The following is a 7,500-nucleotide window of genomic DNA, read 5'->3' on the forward strand; positions in this document are numbered from 1 at the left end:
CCATGGCTGCCTGCTCCTTTGGTTCACGATGTCCCCGCCGAAGGCGGCGTACTTTAAAGTACTGCAGCTCGAGCGCACAAGGAGCGTGGGGAATTGTTAGCGGCGGCGTCGTTGTGCTGGGGGTGACGCTGCCTGCCTGCCTGCTCCTTTGGTTCACGATGTCCCCGCCGAAGGCGGCGAACTTTAAAGCGCTGCAGCTCGAGCGCACAAGGTGCGCGGGGAATTGTTAGCGGCGCCGTGGTTGTGGTGGCGGTGACCATGGCTGCCTGCTCCTTTGGTTCACGATGTCCCCGCCGAAGGCGGCGAACTTTAAAGTACTGCAGCTCGAGCGCACAAGGTGCGCGGGGAATTGTTAGCGGCGCCGTGCTTGTGCTGGCGGTGACCATGGCTGCCTGCTCCTTTGGTTCACGATGTCCCCGCCGAAGGCGGCGTACTTTAAAGTACTGCAGCTCGAGCGCACAAGGTGCGCGTGGAATTGTTAGCGGCGCCGTGGTTGTGCTGGCGGTGACCATGGCTGCCTGCTCCTTTGGTTCACGATGTCCCCGCCGAAGGCGGCGTACTTTAAAGTACTGCAGCTCGAGCGCACAAGGTGCGCGGGGAATTGTTAGCGGCGCCGTGCTTGTGCTGGCGGTGACCATGGCTGCCTGCTCCTTTGGTTCACGATGTCCCCGCCGAAGGCGGCGTACTTTAAAGTACTGCAGCTCGAGCGCACAAGGTGCGCGGGGAATTGTTAGCGGCGCCGTGGTTGTGCTGGCGGTGACCATGGCTGCCTGCTCCTTTGGTTCACGATGTCCCCGCCGAAGGCGGCGTACTTTAAAGTACTGCAGCTCGAGCGCACAAGGTGCGCGGGGAATTGTTAGCGGCGCCGTGCTTGTGCTGGCGGTGACCATGGCTGCCTGCTCCTTTGGTTCACGATGTCCCCGCCGAAGGCGGCGTACTTTAAAGTACTGCAGCTCGAGCGCACAAGGTGCGCGTGGAATTGTTAGCGGCGCCGTGGTTGTGCTGGCGGTGACCATGGCTGCCTGCTCCTTTGGTTCACGATGTCCCCGCCGAAGGCGGCGTACTTTAAAGTACTGCAGCTCGAGCGCACAAGGTGCGCGGGGAATTGTTAGCGGCGCCGTGCTTGTGCTGGCGGTGACCATGGCTGCCTGCTCCTTTGGTTCACGATGTCCCCGCCGAAGGCGGCGTACTTTAAAGTACTGCAGCTCGAGCGCACAAGGTGCGCGTGGAATTGTTAGCGGCGCCGTGGTTGTGCTGGCGGTGACCATGGCTGCCTGCTCCTTTGGTTCACGATGTCCCCGCCGAAGGCGGCGTACTTTAAAGTACTGCAGCTCGAGCGCACAAGGTGCGCGGGGAATTGTTAGCGGCGCCGTGGTTGTGCTGGCGGTGACCATGGCTGCCTGCTCCTTTGGTTCACGATGTCCCCGCCGAAGGCGGCGTACTTTAAAGTGCTGCAGCTCGAGCGCACCATGTGCGTGGGGAATTGTTAGCGGGGGCGTCGTTGTGCTGGGGGCTGACTGTCCCTAGTGGGTATAGGATAATGTTAATGTACGGGGATCGCTGGGCGGCACGGACTTGGAGGGCCGAAAAGGCCTGTTTCCGGCTGTATGTGTATGATATGATATGATATGATGCCTGCCTGCTCATTTGGTTCATGATGTCCACGCGGCAGGCGGAATATTTTAAAAGCACTGTTCTGTACGAAGTGCACAATGTCCGTTGGGGAAATGCAGCTGGGGGTCGGTCGACCGGCTGACGACGCCTGCCTGCCGATTTGGTTCACGATGTCCCCGCCGAAGGCGGCATACTTGAAAGTACCGCCGTTCGCGGCGCGCAATTTGCGGGGGGAGGAATTGTTAGTGCACGTCTGTGTGCTAGGTGACGATGCTTGCCGACTTGGTTCATGCCGTCCACGCCGAAGACGGCGCCGTTTAAAGTACTGCCGCTCGAGGTGCACAATTTGCGGGGGAATTGTTAATGGGCGTCGGCGTGCTGGGTGACGATGTGGAGATGTGGAACGCCGAGCCAGATCTATCTTATTTGTTTGCTTGGCCCACTGGACTTTGCATGGGCTTTGCAACACTGTGTGCTAGGTTAAATCACGGCCAATAGAGTGAGTGTTTTTAATGATCCTGATCTGATAAGGGGACTAGAGGTAAAAGAGCCGTTAGGAGGCAGTGATCACAACACGATAAGTTTTACTCTGCAAATGGAAAGGTAGAAGGGAAAATCGGAAGTGTCTGTATTACAGTATAGCAAAGGGGATTACAGAGGCATGAGGCGGGAGCTGGCCAAAATTGACTGGAAGGAGGCCCTAGCAGGGAAGACGGTAGAACAGCAATGGCAGGTATTCCAGGGAATAATGCAGAGGTTGCAGGATCAATTTATTCCAAAGAGGTGGAAAGACTCTAAGGGGAGTAAGAGACACCTGTGGCTGACAAGGGAAGTCAGGGACAGCATAAAAATTAAGGAGAGGAGGTATAACATAGCAAAGAAGAGTGGGAAGACAGAGGATTGGGACTCTTTTAAAGAGCAACAAAAGTTAACTAAAGAGGCAATGCGGGGAGAAAAGATGAGGTGCGAGGGTAAACTAGCCAATAATATAAAGGAGGATAGCAAAAGTTTTTTTAGGTACGTGAAGAGGAAAAAAATAGTCAAGGCAAATGTGGGTCCCTTGAAGACAGAAACGGGGGAATTTATTATGGGGAACAAAGAAATGGCAGACGAGTTAAACCGTTACTTTGGGTCTGTCTTCACTGAGGAAGATACACACAATCTCCCAAATGTTCTAGGGGCCGGAGAACCTAGGGTGATGGAGGAACTGAAGGAAATCCACATTAGGCAGGAAATGGTTTTGGGTAGACTGATGGGACTGAAGGCTGATAAATCCCCAGGGCCTGATGGTCTGCATCCCAGGGTACCTAAGGAGGTGGCTCTAGAAATAGTGGAAGCATTGGAGATCATTTTTCAATGTTCTATATAGATTCAGGATCAGTTCCTGTGGATTGGAGGATAGCAAATGTTATCCCACTTTTTAAGAAGGGAGGGAGAGAGAAAACGGGTAATTATAGACCAGTTAGTCTGACATCAGTGGTGGGGAAGATGCTGGAGTCAATTAGAAAAGACGAAATTGCTGAGCATTTGGATAGCAGTAACAGGATCATTGCGAGTCAGCATGGATTTACGAAGGGGAAATCATGCTTGACAAATCTACTGGAATGTTTTGAGGATGTAACTAGGAAAATTGACAGGGGAGAGTCAGTGGACGTGGTGTACCTCGACTTTCAGAAAGCCTTCGACAAGCTCCCACATAGGAGATTAGTGGGCAAAATTAGGGCACGTGGTATTGGGGGTAGGGTACTGACATGGATAGAAAATTGGTTGACAGACGGAAAGCAAAGAGTGGGTATAAATGGGTCCCTCTCGGAATGGCAGGCAGTGACCAGTGGGGTACCGCAAGGTTCGGTGCTGGGACCCCAGCTATTTACGATATGCATTAATGACTTAGACGGAGGGATTAAAAGTACCATTAGCAAATTTGCAGATGATACTAAGCTGGAGGGTAGTGTGAATTGTGAGGAAGATGCAATAAGGCTGCAGGATGACTTGGACAGGTTGTGTGAGTGGGCGGATACATGGCAGATGCAGTTTAATGTAGATAAGTGCGAGGTTATTCACTTTGGAAGTAAGAGTAGAAAGGCAGATTATTGTCTGAATGGTGTCAAGTTAGGAGGAGGGGGAGTTCAACGAGATCTGGATGTCCTAGTGCATCAGTCAATGAAAGGAAGCATGCAGGTACAGCAGGCAGTGAAGAAAGCCAATGGAATGTTGGCCTTCGTAACCAGAGGAGTTGAGTATAGGAGCAAAGAGGTCCTTCTACAGTTGTAGCGGGCCCTGGTGAGACCGCACCTGGAGTACTGTGTGCAGTTTTGGTCTCCAAATTTGAGGAAGGATATTCTTGCTATGGAGGGCGTGCAGCGTAGGTTCACTAGGTTAATTCCCGGAATGGCGGGACGGTCGTATGTTGAAAGGCTGGAGCGATTGGGCTTGTATACACTGGTATTTAGAAGAATGAGGGGGGATCTTATTGAAACATATACGATAATTAGGGGATTGGACACATTAGAGGCAGGAAACATGTTCCCAATGTTGGGGGAGTCCAGAACAAGGGGCCACCGTTTAAGAATAAGGGGTAGGCCATTTAGAACGGAGATGAGGAAGAACCTTTTCAGTCAGAGAGTGGTGAAGGTGTGGAATTCTCTGCCTCAGAAGGCAGTGGAGGCCAGTTCGTTGGATGCTTTCAAGAGAGAGCTGGATAGAGCTCTTAAGGATAACGGAGTGAGGGGGTATGGGGAGAAGGCAGGAACGGGGTACTGATTGAGAGTGATCAGCCATGATCGCATTGAATGGCGGTGCTGGCTCGAAGGGCTGAATGGCCGACTCCTGCACCTATTGTCTATTGTCTATTGTCTATAATCAACCACTTTATTTTGCCCGTCTTTGTGACTCCTCTTTGACACGTCGATCACCGCTGAGGCTGTTTTACCTGTTTCCCCTATGTACCGTAAGGTACACTCCTTACATTGAACTGCATACACCCCATTATTTCGCTCACGGGTTATCCTCTGTGCTATCCAGTCTCTCCTGTCACCCTGTTCTATGTTTTTGTCTATTACCCAGTGGGAGCAGGCCCCATATTGACATTAATTTGTAACCCTACTGCTCCCCTCGTCTGCTGGTTTTATCACCATCTCATGTTTATCCCTCAGCTCTGCCGTGGTCTCCCTCTCTTTTTTTCTGGTGAGGTTCGGCCTATCCTTTGTCATGGGCATATCCCAGGCTGTTTTAGTAACGTTCTTTTAAAACGTGTCGTGTTTGTTTGGCTTTACCCACGTTCCAGCATTAGAGGCCAATTTTTGCAATGTTTCCTGGGTGGGATTTGCCGGTTTTACAAATGGTGTCACTATCTCACCCTGCTTCCTGATACCCTTATGGGGTCGGCTCTGTTCTTGCAGAACCCTCGGGTGGTGCAGAGTCTGGGCCTTGTTATCAATATCTTGCCCTGCTTCCCGATACCCTTGCGGGTTCGGCTCTGTTCTTGCAGATCCCTCAGGTGGTGCAGAGTCTGGGCGGCATCGTCACCCAGCACACCGACGCCCACTGAAAATTACCCACGCACAGTGCGCGCCTGGAGCGGCAGTAGTTCAAACTACCCCTACCCCTACCCCTACCCCTACCGCTACCCCTACCCCTACCCCTACCCCTAACCCTAACCCTAACCCTAACCCTAACCCTAACCCTAACCCTAACCCTAACCCTAACCCTAACCCTAACCCTAACCCTAACCCTAACCCTAACCCTAACCCTAACCCTAACCCTAACCCTAACCCTGACCCTAATGCAGGCAGAGTTATTTATAAAGTGGCCCAGACTCTGCACCACCTGAGGGTTTTGTAACAGAACCAACCCCATAAGGGTTTCAGGAAGCAGGGCAAGATATTGATAACAAGGCGCAGACTCTGCACCACCTCAGGGTTCTGCAAGAACAGAGCCGACCCCATAAGGGCATCAGGAATCAGGGCAAGATATTGATAAAATGGCCCAGACTCTGCACCACCTGAGGGTTCTGCAAGAACAGAGCCGACCCCATAAGGGCATCAGGAAGCAGGGCAAGATATTGGTAACAAGGCCCACGGGGAAGGCGGCATACTTTGGGGTTATTTTGTAGTGAGTTTTGAAGGCATGTGCTAGTGTTACGCATACCGAGGGCGCGCAAAGTTCGGCGCGCCCGGGCCAAAACGCCTCTGCTGGCCGCGGCCGAGTCGGCCGACGGATTGCCACGGACTTGCTTGACGACCTGTCACTCTCCGTGCATCGGTTGCACGCCCGGTTCGTCCTTTCCATTTGTTTCATGATGTACACGCGGCAGGCGGAATATTTTAAAAGCACTGTTCTGTTCGAAGTGCACAATGGCCGTTGGGGCAATGCAACTGGGGGTCGGTCGACCGGCTGACGACGCCTGCCTGCCGATTTGGTTCACGATGTCCCCGCCGAAGGCGGCATACTTGAAAGTACTGCCGTTCGCGGCGCGCAATTTGCAGGGGGGAGGAATTGTTAGTGGACGTCTGTGTGCTGGGTGACGATGCTTGCCGACTTGGTTCATGCCGTCCACGCCGAAGACGGCGCCGTTTAAAGTACTGCCGCTCGAGGTGCACAATTTGCGGGGGAATTGTTATTGGGCGTCGGCGTGCTGGGTGACGATGTGGAGATGAGGAACGCCGAGCCAGATCTATCTTATTTGTTTGCTTGGGCCACTGGACTTTGCATGGGCTTTGCATCATTGTGTGCTACGTTAAATCACGGCCAATTGAGTGAGTATTTTTTATTCAACCACTCTATTTTGCCCGTCTTTGTGACTCCTCTATGACACGCCGATCACCGCTGACGTGTTAATCTGCGTGTTAGGTATCTCGGGGGTCAGTTGGACGGACAGATGTGTAAGGGTTTTGTTCGGAAGGATCGTTGAGTGTAAACGGTGAACGGGGGTTAAAGGCCCTGAGGTTTCAATCCTCTAAAGAATGTAAAAGGTCTGACGCGTTAGCTAGCAGCTAATGAGGTGAACCTAGCAGCTAATGAGGCTCTCTCTCTCTCTCACGGCCCCGGGACTCCCTCCCTCCCTCCTCCCTCTTGGAACCCTCCCTGCGTGGGGGGGGGGGGGGCACGAAGAAAAAGAGGGTATAAGAAGAATCCAGTGGAAGGAGTAGGGACTGGGGGCGAGGTCAGACAGCCTATCCGGCTAATAAAGCATCATGAGGTTAGGTATAAACTCTGATGACTGCATAAACTCGCCCCTAATGGGGGGGGGGGGGGGGGGGGGGGCACTCTCTCCCCCACCCCTCTCTCCCCAGTGCCACTCCCTCCGACCCCCCCCCCACTCTCTTCGTGTCGCTGGGCCCGCCCGGCACGGCCCCGAGGATCACTCCCCGCGCGGCAACGGGACACCGGGTCGCCGGGCCCGCAGGGTCGTCAGTCGGGCGGGGGGGGGAGGGTGGCCATGCCAGCAGCAGGAGAGGTTTCCAACGAACCCGCGACCGCAGCAGGACCGCCCGCGGCAGACATTTGGACCCAGCGGGTCCGTTCGGGATGGTTGCCGGGCCCGCAGCAGAGGTTTCCTTCCACCCAACGGGGGGGGGGGGGGGGGGGGGGGGGGCGGGGCTGCCCATCTTCCCGCTCGAAGCAACGGCCTCACCCTAACGGCCTCACCCTAACAACCCTCACCCTGACCCTAAACCGCTCGGTTCATGACTTCTCTCCGTTTGGTTCATGAATTCGCCATTTAGTTCACGACTTCTCCTGTTGGTTCCTGACTTCTACCTCGTGGTTCGTGATTCCGGCGGGTAGGTGGGGTGCCCGGATACTCTCGGCGAAAGGTGTTCAAGTGGCAACGGCGGTCCCGTAGATAAGACGGGTTCGGATGCTCGAGCGTGTCGAGTAAGCGCC

The sequence above is a fragment of the Rhinoraja longicauda genome, unplaced genomic scaffold (assembly GCF_053455715.1).
Source record: "Rhinoraja longicauda isolate Sanriku21f unplaced genomic scaffold, sRhiLon1.1 Scf000399, whole genome shotgun sequence".
Classification (NCBI taxonomy): Eukaryota; Metazoa; Chordata; class Chondrichthyes; order Rajiformes; family Arhynchobatidae; genus Rhinoraja; species Rhinoraja longicauda.